The 18,933-nt window shown below is 45.8% G+C and overlaps 1 protein-coding gene across 2 annotated transcripts in view; it reads right to left on the bottom strand.

Annotated features, from left to right (window-relative positions):
• FAT2 (FAT atypical cadherin 2) overlaps positions 1–11,780 on the bottom strand; it is a 78,641-nt gene extending 66,861 nt beyond the window's left edge. For both annotated transcript variants that reach the window (XM_030573369.1, XM_030573370.1), the window contains exon 1: positions 11,563–11,780. The gene's annotated coding sequence lies outside the window, so the exon portion shown is untranslated. The remainder of the gene's footprint in view (positions 1–11,562) is intronic.
• Between the last annotated feature and the right edge of the window lie 7,153 nt (positions 11,781–18,933).

The raw sequence follows: 18,933 nt of genomic DNA, 5'->3' as shown, positions 1-18,933 counted from the left end.
ATTTCCAAAAAACTTGATACTCACTGAGTCCTGAGCAAACGATGCAACACACGTGTGCGTAAAAAAGTCCTGGGAGGACAAGGCTAATCTGTCAAGAGAGACATGCGGTTTCTTCTAAGTCTGAGCACTGTGTTAAAAGATCTGCTTGCTACTTAAGAGAGCGAAAGAGTCTGGCAACGTGTAGGGACTTGTTCGAAGCTGCTCCTTCACAACGTTTTAATGGTGGAACCTAGAAAGAAGACATGTGGGTGTGTTTGAGTGTGTGTGTCCCATAGGACTGCAAAGCAGGAAGAGTTTTTTGTCTCATACTATACACGTGAGGAGAGTGAGCCAGCAATAAAAGAAAAAGAGAGAGAAGGTAGGATTTTCCAAATGGCACCAGACAATTAACCTTCATGTCTGCTATCTTTTCTCTAGCAGGGCCAATGCTTAATGCTTTAGCATATGGCAAAACATTCCTCCTAACTCCCGCCGTTATTAACCTATGCCCTAAAGCAGTCAATTTAATTACCCTTATCTCAGCGTGCGCAACCACTGATATTATTTTTACAAACATAACTGTGGCCGAATTCTAACCCCGCATGTGTGTTTGTGCAATTCCCATTAAAGTCAATAGAAGCTGTGTTTGCAAATGTGACAGCAGAATTTTGCACTTAGCCGATACTAGAATGTTCCCTTCCTGATCTCCTGAAATAGCAATGAAATTTCTATAGATTTTTCCCCCTTTTCATTTTGTGAGTGGACAATAATCCCTGTTTTCAAACTCTCCCACATGTGGGCCCAAGGGAAGCCCAGTCACTGAAGCCAGAAGTTCTCTAACATTTTCGTTCTGCTGACCACTTCCTAAGAGAACTACTCATGGACCCACCTGCCTTTCCAGCACTCCATGCTCCCACTGCTTAGTCCTCCTGAAAATTCCTTTCTGTGAATTACAAAGAAGGCATCCATGGACCACACTGTGAGAACTACCGAGCTAAGGTTCATTTGGGACAAAGCCCTATAGAATTTACTAGAAAACAGTAATCTTTCTGAGGTTATTTTTAACCATTCTATAGAATTGAATGGAGAATCCTATCTCTTCTATTGCATGACTTTAAAAGTCTATAGAAAGGAGAACATCATGTGTCAAATTCAATAGGTTTTCAGAGTAATTTCTATTACCCCGACTAAATATTGATGGCACCCATTGGTGTCTTCCTTATTAAATTTGATTGGACTTCTCCAAAAGGGGAAACTTTGAAACTGAACATGCAGGAAAATCATAGCGTGAATAACACTGCTGTGCTCTTATTTTCCTAACCTAGTCACACCCTCAGGTTGTCTTTTGGTTTATTTGTAGGCAGGAGTAAGGAGATACATAGAGTTTAAAGAGCAGAGGATGTCAGTCTTATTAAAAAACCCAGCCTCTTCCAGTGAAGTGTTATGGGCCATCCTTTCCCTTGCACTAGAGCTCTAAATTTCCAGTGCAAGATGACTCAATGCAGTTTTCATTTATTCTGTTCTCCCTTCAGGTTTGGCACAGCACCTTGGGTTCCTCAGTGCTGGGTAGGCTTTAGGTTTAGGCTTTAGCCACATTGGTAGGTTCAGTCAGATGGTTTCTGGAAGCCATAGAGTGACCAGACAGCAAGTGTGAAAAATTGGGACGGGGAAGGGGGGTAATAGGAGCCTATATAAGAAAAAGACGCCAAAATCGGGACTGTCCCTATAAAATTGGGACATCTAATCACCCTAAGAAGCTAGCACCTGGAGCTTCCAAGTGTGAGGTCATTCTTTACTTAGGTAATGTGATGGAAGGGAAAGGAACCAGAAACATCCTGGGAGGACTTTGTTTCTCTTACAAAGCTTGCATATAATTCAGACAGCAAAGATCTCAGAGCGTATGAAGTGGAACTAGCTGAAGATTTATTTTTTTTTGTGGGTAGGTGGGAATAGGAAAAGAGGATGAGAAAACAAACAGGTGACCAATGGGTCATCATGCTGGTTAATGTTTTACTGGATGGTGCTCAGCTACTGCAGAGAGGAGCATGGATTAGAATAGAATAAAAGAGAATAGAATGGAATAGAATAGAATATGACTCTCTTTAAGATATGATGTGCTGCAAGTCTGTTAAAGTTCACTCCCTCCTTCTTAAAAGAAATGTTCTGTTGTGAAGAGACTTTTTGTTCTAGGGTTCGGTACGTTGGTGCTAAACTTCAAGCATAGGGAGCAGCAGATTTTTTAAACAAATCTGAACGCAAAAACACCTTAACTATCTCAGAATCCAGCTCTAAAATCCTCAAGATGCCTCCACTCAGATCCCTAGCTTCAGCGGTTTCCTATGAGCTACAGTCACTGTGACTGTCCCATGGCTACTAAACTCCTTAGTGTAGGTTCACCCTTTTATAGGAGCCTTTCCCAGCATGCTCTTCTGGGAGTTGGAAACAAGCAGCTGCATCCCTAAGGTGCCCATTTTGCATCTGATTTCTCTAGGCTGCATTTCCTTCCCTTCCAACACCTATTATGGTTTTCCCTGGTCCCCTTCTTTCTCATTCCTGAAGAAGTGGAAGGTCTTCACAGGCTGTTGGTAATGAGAAACAGAGCATTTGGCTTCTTTGTTGCTGCTTTAAATCAAGCCCAGGCTGGTAATGACCAAAAGTTACCATTAGATATTAGCTGTTTGGTAGGTTCTTATGTGCAATGAATCTGGAGGCTCCCCAGTCACCAGGTCCCAGTGGACATGTGTCTGCATTTGAAGAACCAACACCACTGTTGGCACCCTAATGTCAGCAGAGGTCAGTGGGCTCACAGCTGGGATTATCCTCTCACTCCTGCGGGTCAGGTTTCTACAGATCACATGCGATGGGAAGCAAAAGGATTGATTCCCCAACACTGCTGATGCTCGGGCATGACTTCTGTCCCTGGAACTGCTTACCTGATACCTTTCACATGGACTAAACTCACAAGAAAAACGGTTCAGAGATGGAACCAGAACACCTAAGAAAGCACTGACAAAGCTCAGCCAGAAAGCTGGGGAAAAAGAATTGCCCATGGGAGCAAAACTGGTCCATTATGGCCTATCCTAGGACTCAGCGGAAAACCCTTTAGGAAAAGACCAATAGAATTTGGAATGGAACCAGTAAGGCCCTGCAGAACCATAGGAGGTTTTTGTGACTTTGAAACCCTACAGATTAGGCTGTGTATGTGAAGAGTGTAAAATAAACTGAATTTAATATCACGATAAACAGGAAATAGTGTGCAGGATGTACTGAACTGGCCCGGTGAGGGAGTAGGGCATTAAGGGAGAAGAGGCTTTAAGGTGAGGGGCGGTACATAACTCTGAGGTTTCTGCTGCCTAGTTCAGGGATCCCTGAATCATGATTTAGGTGTAGCGTCCTGCATAGGGTCTGGGTTTTGCCTATAGATTAATAGAGAATGAAATCCTTTCCATGATTTGATTACCGTGTAGGATTCTATAGGAGTGACATTATTCTCTATTAAATGTTAATATTCAAAATGGACACGCTTTTCGACAGGTTATTTTCTATAGGAAGCAAGAAAAACAAATCCCTTCCATGTCCTTCGGAGCAGTGACTCAAGAAGTGACACAAGAATACTGTGACCTGGGCTGCACACCTGGCTGTGGCAAAAGTTGTCTATGGGGGTTAAATCACACACCCTGTACCATGATTTTCAGCCCCAGACAGACAGCGGGCACTTCACGTTCAGTCCCAGGGAAGCTGTTTATTGCCCAACAGACAAAACTCACATCCTCTGCCCTTCACTTACTTCTCTTCTCAGGATCCGTTCACCTCCTGAGGCCTTTATCTGGGCGCACATGGGAGGTGGATGTGTTTCTGCTCTCTGCCTGCAGAAGGCCTGACAGCACTACAGTCTTCTCTATTGTGCTCTGGCTTCCACAATCCTCCCTGCACAGACAGTTGCAGGGATTCTACCATTCTATACATTGCTCCCTGTTAAAGTGCCAGAAGCTGAATGCCAGGAGATCATTCCTCGGTGATTCAGCTTCGTTCACGAGGACCAAGAGGGGATCAGAATTCCTGGAAGGGTTGAATCTTATAGACTCAAGTATCTAGTAAACCCTTCTATCATGCTTTTAGTCAGGCTACATTTTAACTGAGGAACGATCTTGGTGAACCTGAATTAAATATCCCATTTTTGACTCTGTATTAAAAGCATGTCCAAGAAGTCTGACAAATTGAAATGAAGAGACTGGTGTGGTGATGAGGCTCAGAGGAGGAAATCCTTTTGATATGCAGAAACAAAATGATAACTAATAGCTTTATGATAAAGGCCAGGCCCAGTTACCCTGTATGGCTCACAGCAAGCATTTGACATAAAGAAAAGTTGTGAACTGCCTCTGGTAATTTCCCAGAGTAATGCTAGCTTGTGCTTCTGCAGTAGCAAGTGGAGGCATAATGCGGTGTACAGAGCTTGTCTGCTTTTTGGGGGTGCCTCAGAAAAGTGGGGGTAGCCTTGCAGAAAGGAGGGGAGGTCAGGGCCAGATAACTCCCTGAGTTCCATCCCCCCGCAAGAGAAGCAGAAAAAAACCATCTCATGCAAGTAAACACTGAACATAGCTGTTGAACTGAATTCATCCCTCAGGGAACTCCACTGCAGTCTATGGGATGAACTGAGCCCCATTTCTGCTGCCTGCCTTGAATATTTTCGAACAAGAGAAATGTTGATGAAGGGGGCAGTTTCCTGTGGATTCCGCCCTCCTATGTTTCTTTTACCAACTCTAGTCCCCAACATTCTCTCTTTTTTAGCCTTAGAAATTAAAAATAAAGCTCTATTGCGATGTAAGTGCAATGCAGAGTAATGATACCTCCCAGCAGACCCACAACATTCACAAGGGATCCCTGACTTTCAAGCTGTAAATCGCATTATTCCACCTCTTTCCACTGCATGACACGTGCACGTCACGGCCCCTCTCATTTTGGTGCCCAGATTTTGGATGCCCTGCTCAGACCTCCCTGACATCTGGACGGGTCGAGCCCCCACAGCTTCGTCACTGGGATGGGAGGCTGCTCAACACCTCTGAAAAATCAGGCCCATGGGAGTTAGGCACCTAAGTACCGTTGAGGATCTGGGCCAAGGTGTCTCAAACTCCACGCCCCCAGAAAGGAGGCGCCTTATCTGTGTAGCCACTTTGTGGTCCTCAGGTGTATAGTCAGGGGAAGGATGATTGTCACTGTAATTCTCAGAGGTATAAACTACTGTGTGCTTGTCCAGGAAATCACAGAGTCTGCTCAAACCTTCTGTTTGCTTTCTTTACCATAAGGGCCTGGACTGCACTCTGCTCCTAGAAATGCACTCTGCTTACAACCTGAACTCTGCTCCTAGAAATGCCCTTTTTCCATGAGACTTGGAGGAAAGACTGGATTTAGGAGTCCCATTCTCGGTACCTCCCCCCGCTTTTTATTTCTTGCAGGATACCTACCCACCCTGTGTCATATATTCCCTGTCCTGCGCCTCCCCTTCATTTCCCACTCACCTGTTTAAAACTTTGCACAAAGCCCGGCCAGAAGACTTCTCACAGGACAAACAGGTAGACACACGCCTACCTCTTCGCCAAAGGTTGTAAGGGGGGAAAAGCCCTGTAGCTGCTCAAATTACAAATGACAGGGTCAGTTTTCTTGTGGTTCTAAAGTGCAAGGGTCACAAAGGAAGACGGGACAGAGCTAAGGGAGCAAATTATTTAGCAAGGTGGGAGCCAAACCTGAGGGGGGAAGGACTCCAGGAATGCACCTTCTCCTAGCTCAGTGTGTACCTGAACAAGAGGAACACAGCATAAGAAATTCAGTTAGGGCCAAACGTTGCAAAATGAAATCAACCAGAAAATAATTACTGTTGTTCAATATAGAAAATGTAGGATTAAAAAGTATGTATTTTTAAAGAAGACATTTATCCATGTCACTGACACCACCTTTGATTAACACTGAACCCTCTTGAAAAAAAAATCTGATTTGCTTTTCATGATTCATGCTGTTTGTTTACAATTTGCCATTTTCTCTGCTTGGTCAGTGTTAAAAAGGCTGGTCAATTTGATCTTGTAGCTAGATGGTTTCGAGTCAGTTTCACTGCCCTGTGCTCATGCACTAGCATTATCTTGTCATGTCTGAGTTACCAGGGCTAAAGAGATAGGTTGTTGCTGTTTAATAAAGGGTTCCACTGGCCTTTAAAAAATAAAAACAATGTGATGGAACCATTTCTATTAGTCTTAGGTGTCAGTGTTGCCAACTCGCATGATTTTATCGTAGTCTCATGATATTTGGGGCTTTTCTTAAAGCACCAGCTCCTGGATTCCTGTGTTGACATGACAATCTCTGTTTTCATTTTTAAAAGAAAAGTAAGTTTCCAGCCCTCACAGTTGTGAAGTAAAACTTGAAAATGTGACCCCTAAGCACTATGCCACCAGAAGACAAATAAAAAGGACCCTACTTTTATTATTTTTAGAATCTCATGATTTTTAAGCCACTCCTGTGATTTTTTGTGGGGGGGCTGACTTGTGATTTTTGAGCATTTGGGGTCAGCAATGCTGTATGTCATGTGAAAGTGTGTTTGGGGCAGACTTGACTGGACAGCATCCCTCTAAATCATAGAATCTCAGGGTTGGAAGAGACCTTAGGAGATCATCTAGTCCAACCCTCTGCTCAAAGCAAGACCAATTCCCAGAATGCCCCCTCAAGGATTAAACTCACAACCTTGGGTTTAGCAGGCTAATGCTCAAACCACTGAGCTATCCCTCCCCCTGTAAGAGCATAGTTAGTTTCACAACAATCCCGCTACCCTCCACAACCTTTCAATCACAAGCAGCGTTTTTAAAATAGCTTGGCCTGAGCACTGAAAATCATTTCCTGATGGCTAAACAGTCAGGAACAGCATGGCTGATCATTTAAAACCTGGTGCGTGTGCATTTTATGACGGAGGTTGGAATGACCCATTAAATAATTGTTCCTGCTATGCTGAACATCCTGCAAGTGGATAATTGACTCCCTACTAGGGAGGTATTTAATTTAAGCAACAGCTACCTTATCCTCCAGAGGACCTTTCTCAGTCCTATGAGAATTAGTTGAGGTGATAGCACTCCCTTGGCTGGAGCCTCACATCCAGGCTGTGTCTAAAGCTTGCTGATTCTTCCCTATGGCCTTTCTGATCTGTCCACACAGCGAAAATGCTCAGCATCTCTTGTCCCCATTACTACTACGTCCTCTAGCCTTAACAAATGTAATCTCACCCCACTCACATCCATTCAAATCACTGCTGCAAAGATAACTTTCTTAGCTGATCACATTGAGTATGTCACGCTCTGTTTGCAAACTGCCACTGGCTCCCCTTTCTCTGCTGCATCAAACATAAGCTACTTATCTCCTGTCTCTCTGTGCTCCGGCTGCTAACACCTTATTTCATATTGATTTTTCTTTAAAAGCCACTTGTCCAGAACCTTTTGGGAGTCACTCCTGCCAACTGCCTAGGCACAGAGCCCCCATCTGCCTGCAGGACTGGCCCCAGAAAAGGGATCTGGAACCCAGGGCATGTCTATCTGCGCTGCAGTTGGGAGGTGTGACAGCAGCGTGTGTGGACATACCTGAGTTAGCTTTGACCAAGCAGAGTAGCAGGTTAGTCGTGGTGGCAAGGGCACGGGGTGGCATGGAGAGCGATCGGAGTACAGTCCCTCCAGCGACCCCCAGCATGCACTAGGGGGGCTAGGCCGTGCCGTCACAGCTACGCTGCTAGCCTGATCGCAGCTAGCTCAGGTATGCGTCGTATGTGCTGTATTTGCACCTCCTGATTGCCCTGCAGAAATCCTGCTAGCACTTACGCTTCCTTCCCAGCCTCTCTATCCCAAACAGACTCACAAGAGCATTCTGATTCTCTCCCAGATATATCATTTGATTAATAGAATTTATATAACCCATCTCCGTTGCTGACTTTCTTTGTCAGCAACCCAATTCACCTGCTGGTTGTTAGTTCTGGTCCCAGGACCCATGTGCCCCACCAAGCCAATTTTCTGCTCGGTCTACAGCAGCTTTGACTCCTCTGCACTGGTTCTTCCAGAGGCTTCCTTGAGTTCAGAGTGTGTGTGTAAAGTAGGGTAATATGGATGAGTCAACAAATTCAGCTGCGCACTGCAAAAGGTTCACTGGCAGATCTCTGGGGAGCCGTTCCACAGAAATGTGCCCTGTTAAATTCCACAGGGCAGATGTTTCAGTCAATGGAATAGCTGCCCAGATAGCCTATTAAAATACCAGGCCTGCATGCCATTAGTAAATGCAGGGGGATCGTCTCCCCAAGCAGAGCTGTAATACTATCGTTCTCACTAGTTACACCTCTATCCCGATATAACACTGTCCTCGTGAGCCAAAAAATCTTACCGCATTATAGGTGAAACCGCGTTATATCGAGCTTGCTTTGATCTGCTGGAGTGCACCGCCCCGCCTCCCCGGAGCGCTGCCTTACTGCGCTATATCCGATTTCATGTTATACTGGGTCACGTTATATCGAGGTAGAGGTGTATTTCTAGATGCTGTACAAGCAAATAACGCAGATGGTCCCTACCCCAGACAGTTCACCATCTGGGTATGTGACAGTGTGTGATCGGTGACAAATGTGATGGGGACAGCAGGCTAACGGTAGAGACTGGTATGTTTGCAGGCAGTCACAATGGGCTGCTTGTCACAGTCACACTTTGTCCTAATGAGATCTTATCAACTCAGTTTACAATAGCAAGAGGTGTCTCCTCGGGACTTCTCTCTACACTGTCTACTGAAGATAGGCTTTTAAAGTGTAGCCATCTACCTACAATATTATCCAGAGTAGCTCGATATGGAGCAGTAGATATCTAGTCACACTCTCTCTACATCAACCTATTGCTTTGGAATAGATATAAGTATCTTACATAGCGAGAACTATAATGCAATCTCTGCCTACCTGTTAAGTATGACATACCTACTATATCTACAATGTCTCTACCTAAAGAATGTATTTGCAGTTTCTATCTACACCATGATCAGTCCATAATATTTCCTAGCTACAAACATTTCTGCTTCTTAAAAATACCCCACAATCTGCTCTGTCCTCTTCGAACACCGCCCAGCTCTTTCTTCCAAGAACCAGGAAGGAAAGTTTCTTTGCAGCAAACCTGCCCGCCTGCCAAGGAAAACCGCAGCAGAGAGGACAAATTGCTTGTTCAGCTAATCAGACTTCTAACAGGACAATGGGGCACTGGCTTTTCCAAAAAAAGGTCTGATGCTTCTTAATCCTATTATGCATTTGCACTGATGGAGACTTACGAATACCCACTGATATATGCACAGACAGACAGACAGACACACACACACACACCCCACCTATGCACAGAGGTGAACACAAATAAACATGCTCACAACAAAAATACCATTTTGGTTGCAACGGGCTGGCACGATGATCCTGTGTGACTTGCACTGGAGCCAAGAGTCCACCAAGCATAATGCAAAATGAATTGGTTTCTAATAGATGTTTGATTCCAGGTGTGAGTTAGTTACTCCTTTCCCCCTCCCCCCAAGAATGATGCTTATTTGTTTAAAGGGCCAGGAGACCCAGCAGCTTCTGCAAAAGCTTCCTCTTTAAAGTTCCCACAGACTAAAAATATTAGCAGGTGGTAAGGGCTTCGGAAAACAATGGCCCCTGCAGAGAGTACAGTTTGGGTTCATTTTAAAAAGAATGTTCAGGATTATAAGGGGGTTGTGTGTGTGTGTAGGTGATGCAAACAAGGGCAGTGGATAGATCAAGCCTGTAACTGCAGAATAAAATCTTAAACTGGTTCTTTTACACAATAGATCCCCCAATTACCCCCAACTTCATTTATCTCAAAGTCTGATGTCCCTGAACTACTTCAGATAAGCCTGATAGTGCTGGATGTTAAGAGGTGATAAGGTAGCACAACAAGAAGTCAAATGACTTCAGCATCACTAAATGCTGATACTACCCAACTTTCCTCAAAGGTGGGACACAAAGTGTTTGCTTTTCATTCTTGATCTCGCAGTGGGACTTGCCTTACTAGCTAGCAAGCTGGACAGCCCAGTCACCCAGCCGGCTGTCTTCCCCTCCGCAGCATGGAAGGTTCCTGGATCTATGAGCGGCCAGGAGAAGCAAGGCTTCTAAGCGGCAAACTGCAACTGATGCCGCTGGGACCATGAAGCATCCATATTACCTGTGCAGACACCTTCCCCTTCCCACCTCAGACCCAATGCCACTTTCAACCACTTCAGGCCCAGATAACTATGAGCTAACCTACAGTCCTGGCAGCAGCCCCAGCCTCGCCACCGGTGTATGTGCCAGTGCCCATCAACCTGTGAATTGGTGGAATCATGCAAAAATAAAGAGTTTTCAAACTTTTGTAAACATTATAGCATTTCTTTTTTAGAAGAAAGCTCCATTGAGCCAGGTTTTTTCTAACTATCCCAAGCAACAGATGTCATTGGAGAGGTGATCTTTGTCCTTATGGATTCTTGCATTCCACCTGGTCTGCTTTTCATTCCCTCAGGAGGTTAATTACCTGCTTGCTGCTGCTGCTACTAAGGGCTTTCATATATTATCTCCATGCTGCAAGTGCATGAGTGCCCCTTTTTCTCTTCTTTCCCTTGTCTGCAGTGCAACATGTGTGCTGGGGAAAGATCAGCTGCATGTCCATTGATCTGCATTTACGAAGGGATTTAGGTGTAGATTGCTATCAGGCCTCCATAAATACCCAAAGAATCATACATGCATTGACACAAACACACACACAGATTATATGTGCCCACGCCTATGTGAATGCAGAGCAAACACTGAGGCCTTGCTTCTGCTGAGCTTTTTCCTTCATTTCCCACCTTTGCAGCGACAGACGTGGGAGTGCCAGGGTAGGCAAGGTGCGAGGGGCCTGGACATCTTCACCACCTTGCTGTCTAGATTCACTCTGAGTGCGGTTAGCCATCAGGGTAGCAAAAATGTCAGTGCCTTGCCTACACTAGGGTTCTTCCTGTACACGGTCCAGTAGAGCTGGCCCTCGTGGTAGCGTAACAGGGAAATAATAAGGAAAAGCATGGTGTAGATACAGCCTGCACACAATGCATCATTAAATCATTTTAGTTTCGCTTGCATTCCCTGGGGGATTCAATCTGAGCTGCTGTACGGAGTCCATTCACCGGATGTGACGGTCTGCCCAGAACTCTTGGTAAAGTTTACAGGAATGAACTGGAAAGGCTACTTGAACCTGGCGCAACAAATGCAAACATTGTACATCAGCTTTCCCTAGCCCAGTTCACAGTTCCTTCTACTAGGACTGACAAGAGCAAGGGAAAGAATGAAAGAATAACAAAAAGTTGTTGGCTGGGTTGGGGTTTTTTCTGCTAAAAGTATGTATCTTCAGGCTTGGGCTGTTTGTTTCAAATTGAAGGTTAAATCTATTTACTCACATACAAGCATGGTTTTCTGACAATCCTAGATCTGTCCATCCTCCCTGGGCTTCCCCCTAGACTCTGCTGCACAGGGCTCCCTGAGTCAGTTTGAGTTTGCAAAAGCAATGAGCAGCGTGCCCTTACCTGTTGCAGCAGGAAAGACCTTTCCTGAAATTTATCGTCTTTCTGCCCCCTCAGCCGAGTCCTCGGTCACTGTGCAGCACTCCATAAACTGCAGGAGATCCATGGTGGTTGTGAAGTGGAGACGCTCAGAGAAGTTCCAGCAAGAGGAGATTTTGCTGGCTGAAATCCCTGCAGCACAGGTTGAAAGCAGCTAGCAAGAACGTTGCAGTAGGTGTAACTTGTTCCCTGAAGTTCCAGCCCTCCCTGACCGACTAGGGGAGGAGGAGAGGCACTGCTCTCACTCTGGAGAAAGGAACACGTGTGTGTGTATGTGTGTGTGTGTGTGTGTGTGTGTCAGTCAGAGCTGGGCAGACTCCCAAGCCTCAGAGACAAATAATGGCTGAGCTTTTTACTGTTAGATTAGCCAGCATTGCCATGAAATCCAGAAATGCAGCTTAAAAGAGCAGGGGTTGTTTTTAATTAGGAACCAGGTAGGTGATGGGGGGAGGGATGGGGAGAGGGGGGAGAATTCTGTTCTGATCATGGAGGAGCTGAACACTGAAAAGGCACCTGAGACGTTACTGGTATTGATGGGTTGTGTTGTGGTAGCTCCCAGGAGCCCAGGCGTGAACCAGAGCCCCATTGTGCCAGGTGCTGTAAAAACACAGAACAAAAAGACAGCCCCTGCCCCAAGGAGCTTCCAATCTAAGCATAAGATAAGAGACAACAGGGGGATACAACAGGCAGACAGCGGTATACAAGTGTAACCCACACACCTCCTGGGTGTGCTGTTCTGTCCCTTGTAGGGACAGAGACCACTTAGCGAGAGGATTAAATGAGTCTGCTCTACGGCCTAAGCTAAGTACCAGCTGGCTTTCAGCTTATGCAATAGATGCTCCTGTCCTAGGCTCCAGAGGTGCCCAGTTCAATCCCACTTGCTAATGTCTTAGGTCTGTGAGCATTACAAGTGGGGTCTCATCCAGGATTTCAACTGGGAAGTCCCTGAATCCAGGGCCACTGAAAGCAGGTTCAGGCCCTAGTGAAAAAAAATGTTCAGGCCCCCCAGCAAGGGCAGACCAGCTAAACAGGGCTGACAATGCCAGGGAAGCCAGGCCCCCAGCCCCTTTCCAGACCATCAGGACCCGGTAATTTGTACCAGCTTCCTCTCACCCTTGTCTTGTCAGCCCTGTTTGAAGCTCTGGATGTGCTTCCTCAGCATGGAGAGTTAAAAAAGTATTTATTTTTTTAAATGTTCAATTATTTTTATGAAACCACAACTGAATTTTTGTTGGTTTGGATTCCATTTGCCCCTTTCTTCCCCCTCTTTCTTTCCTCTTTTCAATCACTTTTACTGGGAAAATGGAAAAAAGGGTAGAAAAGGGGGAAAATCATGGGTTAATGAACATTTTTGGATGAAGCTGTTTTTCAGTGGAAACTTGAGTTTTCAACCAAATCTTCACAAACCATGTCTGCTTTCCTCAGAAAATTTCCTTTTGAAGCTAAAACCTTTTTTTTTTTTTTTTTTGGATGAAACAGCTAAATTTTCTGCAGAAAAATAAACCCATTTTCTGACGAGTGGTAGGAAAAAACCTGAAATTTGCAAAATGAAAACCAGCAAATGATAAAAATTCTGAATGGATTTGTCTGCAGAATGTTAACAATTTCAAAATTTTGTGAAAAATCATCACCACTCTCTGACCAGCTCTAAAGTGGTGGCAGAATCAGCTCAACCAATGCTGATCGCAGCTTAGCTACATGTATTGCTGAGCACAAACAGCGGAGTCTGAAGATATTTTCCCTTTTTTTTTCTGAACAAACAGCACTACAAACTAATGAGATTAGAGAAAAAATAGTTCTCTCTATTATCAGCACTTTGGATGGGATTTTTCAAGGCCCTCAGCACTGGAGTCTTCTGCTCTCCCTGAAGTCCGTCATAAAGCTCTTACTGACATCAATGGGAGCACAACTTGGCCAGGGCTTTTGAAAAGCCCATCCTTGTTGCCAGCTCTTGTGATTTTATCCGAATCCCATGATACTTGGGATCTTAAAGCCCCAGCTGCTGGAATCTGGTTATTACCTGAGAAGTTGAGCTTTCATTTAAAACAAAAATTAAACTTCTGGCCTTCATGGATGTGGAGAGAAGCTTGAAAATGAGCCAGTGCCAGGAGGCAAATAAAAAGAATGTCAGTGTAATTTTCTTAATCCCATGATTTTTAAGCCAGTCTCATGATTTTGGGGGCTTGACTCACGATTTCTGAACATGTGCGGTTGGCGGTACATTTGTGTATAGCCAGGTTCACTGTTTCCCCTGCATAATCAGATAAGGGCCTATACTACAAGCGAAGACTCTTATCTGCACAGAGAGTCCCAAGGAAGTCAAAGAGATTCCATAGAGCCATACGAGTCCCTCCATGGAGATCCCAACCTTTAATTCTCTGTCTGCTCATATAGCCCCCAGCACTGCCATGTCTGAGCACCTCTCAAGCAGCTGTGGGTTTATCCTCACAACGCCCCGGTGAGGCAGGGAAGGATGTACTATTATCCCCATGGGATCCTCAGGCACGGCGAGATTCAGTTATGTGCCCAAGGTCACAACAGGAGAGCATCAAAGCTGGGAATTGAACTCAAGCGTTCCAGGCCAGGACCTTAGCCTCTGCTGTTTGTGTGGGAAGTTCTCACAGCACCATGGGAACAGGAAAAGGTGAATGGAGAGCTACAAAAATTGGCAGAGGACGCTGTGAGCCCTGCAACTTACATACCTGCCTCAGTTTTTGAAACTGACTTGGATTTCAAGTTGATCGTGCCCTTTAAGGAACGACCTGGACTGAATAAGTCCCAAGAAGGGTTACAAACATGACAGGGTTTACAGAACAATCAACCCCTCATTTTTGGGATGTCTCAGAAGAAGAAAACAAGGGCTCACTCAGTAACAATAAGGGTAGGTATATTCAAAACAAATGGAAGGCCACGCTACTTCACACAGCTGTGACCCTCACAGCCACAGAAGGTGAGAGAATCCGGGGTTGGTGCCTAGATTTCAATGAGGTTAGCTCACTTGACGAACACTACTGACATTGTATTTTGACGTGCTAAGTTACGAGCGATCAAATCTCTGGCCTCAGGGCATCAGCTGATTTCCACAAGAGTTGGGAGGTGATTTTCCCACATTTAAAGTCTTGCACAATTGGCCAGGTACATTGTTTTATTTCACCAGCCTTTGAAGCATCGAGATAGGCCACTGCAGAGACAGGATACTAGAGCTGATGGGTGACTGGTCTGATCTGGTATAGCGAATCATATGCTCTCAGCCAGAATGGCTGGCAACACCATTCTGGACAATGCAGCGCCATCTGTGAGACACCCCCGCCCTCAACGCTAACACCTGCATAGTATATTTGCTATTTTCTTTGGCACGTTTCTGTGTTAAAATGCCATTTCAGCAAGCGCTGGGCATAATAGTCCCATGAGTGTAGTTCCCATGCTGCACCATGGGCAAACGCAGGTTAGCACCATACCCAAGTGCATATTAATGTTACACAAACACATGCTCTCACATACAAACACATACTCAGACAAACACACAGGCACACACAGACTTCCTTGACGGCAAGCAAAAAACGTCACTGAGACACCCACCCAGTTTCCACTAGATCAGGGAGCAAAAATCCCCCACTCACTCTAAACCAGTGGCTCCCAGACCGAGCAAGTTGCTGGTGCCGTGTGCTCCCAGGGGGGCAGCTGGTGGGTTTTAGTCTCAGGTCTCAAAGAGCAGCATGCCTTGTCTCCCCTGCTATGGGTCAGAGGATAGTCTCTCAGCTTCACAGCAGCTGAGGGAGCCTTCTCTGACTTAGCTAACACAGGCAAAGAACATCAGTGCAAACACTAGTGTCAGCCACTCCTCTTCTCTCTCCAGGTGAAAAGGGGGCAGAGACAGTAGCACTCGTATCCACTGGACAAGGATGAGGGGACCAGCTCAGGGAAATCCCTCATGAAAAGGCAACTAAGACCCAAAGATGTGGATGGTTTGGACTGGAGACTTCCCTTGCGGTAAGGGGGAACCCCAGTCCTTAGTGTCTCCCTGCATTGATATCCCAGTCCTCAAGGGAGGGACAGGAGTTGTAGGAGAGAAGGAGAAATTCTGCATAGAGAATCCAGGGCTTTAGTGAGGTCTGGTCGTTACACTGACCTTTTGTGGAAGGTGGGACTATGGGTCCTGTTGCAATTATCTGACTCTGCCTTCTCCCCTCCCTGGGTACATCCTCATATCAAAGCACAGACCAGTACTGAATCCAAGTGACACCCATTGGCTCTGGCTTGATAAATTAACCCGAAGTTCTTTCTTCCTTTCTCTGTAGAAACATGCAGGTTGCAAAGTTACCAATGACTGCAAGCAAAGGGCATTATCCAGGCTGTGAATGGGAAGACTGAACAGAGCCTGTCCATCCTGTCTGGTTCTGGCTGGGGCCAGGGCCGGTGCTTCCACTAGGCGACCCTAGGCGGTCGCCTAGGGCAGCAGGATTTGGGGGGCAGCATTTTGCTGCCCTCTGCGGAAATTCAGTGGTGGGTCCCGGAGCGAGAGAAGGACCCGCCGCCGAATGCTCAGAGGAGGAGCGCTGCCACCTAGGGCGGCAAAAACCATGGCACCGCTCCTGACGGGGGCTGTCCAACCCACACTTCCCCTCTGACTTTTTTAAGCTGATAAAACAAACCAAAAATGAACATCTTTAGTTGGTGCCGATGTTTCCCTCACTCCCATCCAAATCCTGTGATGTGAACCCAACCTTGGATTCAACGGAGCCTTTCCCAGCGCATGGAGAATGTTGTAGGTTTTGTCACTTCTCTGACAATTAGAAGATTTAATTACTGGTAGCTATTCCCTTTCCTGGCTCCTCTCCAGGGTTTCCATTTGATACATCCAGGATACAGTCTTGCAAATTTGATTCCTGTAAAGCATTTTTAAAGTGTGTTCCAACAGGCTCTTGGGAAATCACCAGTACCCTCACTGCACAGACGGCTACAGGGACCCTGCTGTCCATACATGTTTCATTGCGAGTTGCAACTTGTATCCTCCTCCAGATGGTTGCATTTCTCATTAAGTCCTGGTAGAACACTCATGGGAATCCAGGATTGGGAAGGATCTGTAGGTCATGGCCGAGAGGATACTTTTATTGATGTTCAGAAAGCACCTAGCGCATTGTGGGCACCTCCAGTTTCTCATGACTGTAGTCACTGTGGCTGAGTTTTTCAGAACTGGGTATGCCTACAGCTAGACTCTGATGTCCTCATGGAGGGGCTCAGCACTTTTAAAAATCAGACCACTTATTTAGATGCTTAAATGAAAACTTAGGAGCTGGACTTTTTTACAATGTTGGCCCACCTCTGTAAGTAAGAACTGGTTTCTTAACCCAGGATCTGCCTGTAACGGATCAGTTGAGGAGTGGTACTGGGTCCTTTTGTTCTTCAAAGAGGTCTTACTTTAGTAAGGCTGATCTGTCAGCTAGGCCCGAAACCCACAGGATATGTCTTATGTGGTAGACCACCCATGTGGAGGTGCAGTCAGCTGTCTGATAAGCATTTAGGGAGACCAGAGACAGAGTAAGACCAAACAGACAGGGAGATCTTTACCTCTCAGGGACAGACAACTTGTTTTCTTTATTGCTGTACATAATTTCTACCAGATTGGCCTACCAGGCTCAGCCTCTGGTGTACTTTACTGCTCTGTACGTAGGCAGTGTGTGAGCCTGCGGGAACATGCAGGGCAGGGGGCATTGCTTGAGTGAAACAATAGGAACAGATTAGCTTTGTGGGGGACTGGAGAAGAAGGGGATGGGGGCGTGTTTTTCAAAAACAGAACTTCTGTTGCTCATGCACCTTCCCTTTTCTACAGCTTCAAGTCAGGGTAACACTACTTCCTGCTCACATCTCAAGGATAAAACAGTTGCTTATCTCCTAAGTTGCAGCTAGAGTAGGCCTGGGCTGAGCTTTGTATCTATCACTCCTTGTGGAGCTCCTGCCCCTGGGCTTTGGAGAGTTGGCTCTGATGGAAACTTCTCCCCATACAGTGTAGGCACAGAGGTTTCAACTCTCCATGGGCCTGATCCGACTACATGCCGAGTGTAAAGCCAAACAAAAAGCAGAGGCTCACTGACACTTAGTTCCTTTCTCAATCAATCAAGTTTCACTCGGATGGGTGTCTCTGAAACCATAAATCTACCGGCTGCCCTGTGCGCCATAGGGTCTTCCAGGAAAAGACTTAAATTCCTAATGTAAAAGACTAGCAGAAAATGGTAACTTGTGGTGCCTCCTGATTCATTATGAAGAGCAAAAATGGCATGCACACATTTTTTCCCTATAAAGGTGACCTCTAAATTGCTCATAGGGCCCAGTCGGGGAGAGGGGGAGGTGCAATGATCTGAGATTCATCTCCTTCAATTTTCCCTCAACCCACATGTGGGCTGGGATCCAGCAGGAATGATCTCATTAGTGGTTGGGGATGGGTTTGTTTAGTGCTAATTGATTTCTGGAAGCAGTTGGTTAATTTGGGGAACATCCGCTCAGGTCCTGGGTGCAAGGTAAGTATAAACAAGTGAATAATAGTGATTTGGAAGAGAAAAGAGATGGGAGGCAAACCAAACTCTCCCAAATTTCCCCCTGGCCAATCCTGGTTCCACTGAGATGAATTTGGTCTCTGGAGCTAATCTCAGTGCATTGATCTTCCCTTCTCTTATTTTTATTATTTATATTGCAGAAGCATCAACAGGGCCCAGCTGCGATTGGGACCCATAGTGCGAGGTGCACTACAAACACATAACGAGAGACAGCTCCTGCTCCAAAGCGTTTACAACCTAAATAGACAAGGCAGGTGAAGTGACTTGTCTAAGATCACACAGTAGGTCATTGGCAGAGCTGGGAATAAACCCCAGTTCTTCTTAGCCCCAGTCCAATGTCCTCACCGCTAGACCGTGTTTCCCTAGATCAGCTTCTCCCTTGCTAGGTAATAGACTTTTTGAAGGTGTAATAAGAAAGGAGTTTAATTCCAACCCAAAATTCATAATAGGTCCCACAATGCACTGCAGAAGGGTATACTGTGCTTTTCAAGGAGATGAAGTCATCTGCAGCCAAAGCCATCTGGCACCATGACGGCTTCAGGAACTCGGAGAAACAGAAGGTTTAGTGCAGGTTGGGATGTCGGCATGCTGAGGAGGATGTCATCATCCCGCAAACAGATGGGACCATGATGAGTGAAAGAGAGATGCCACAATAGAACCCAGGAGAAGGTGGGACTCTGTGGGGAATGCAATCAAACACACAGCAGACCTGCTGGCACTGGGCATCTGGGCAGTCTCATTTTTATCCTCCATTCAAAGCAGAGATGTGCCAGGATGACGGACC

This window comes from Gopherus evgoodei, chromosome 8 (genome assembly GCF_007399415.2).
Source record: "Gopherus evgoodei ecotype Sinaloan lineage chromosome 8, rGopEvg1_v1.p, whole genome shotgun sequence".
NCBI lineage: Eukaryota > Metazoa > Chordata > Testudines > Testudinidae > Gopherus > Gopherus evgoodei.
This window is presented reverse-complemented; position numbering and strand designations above follow the sequence as displayed.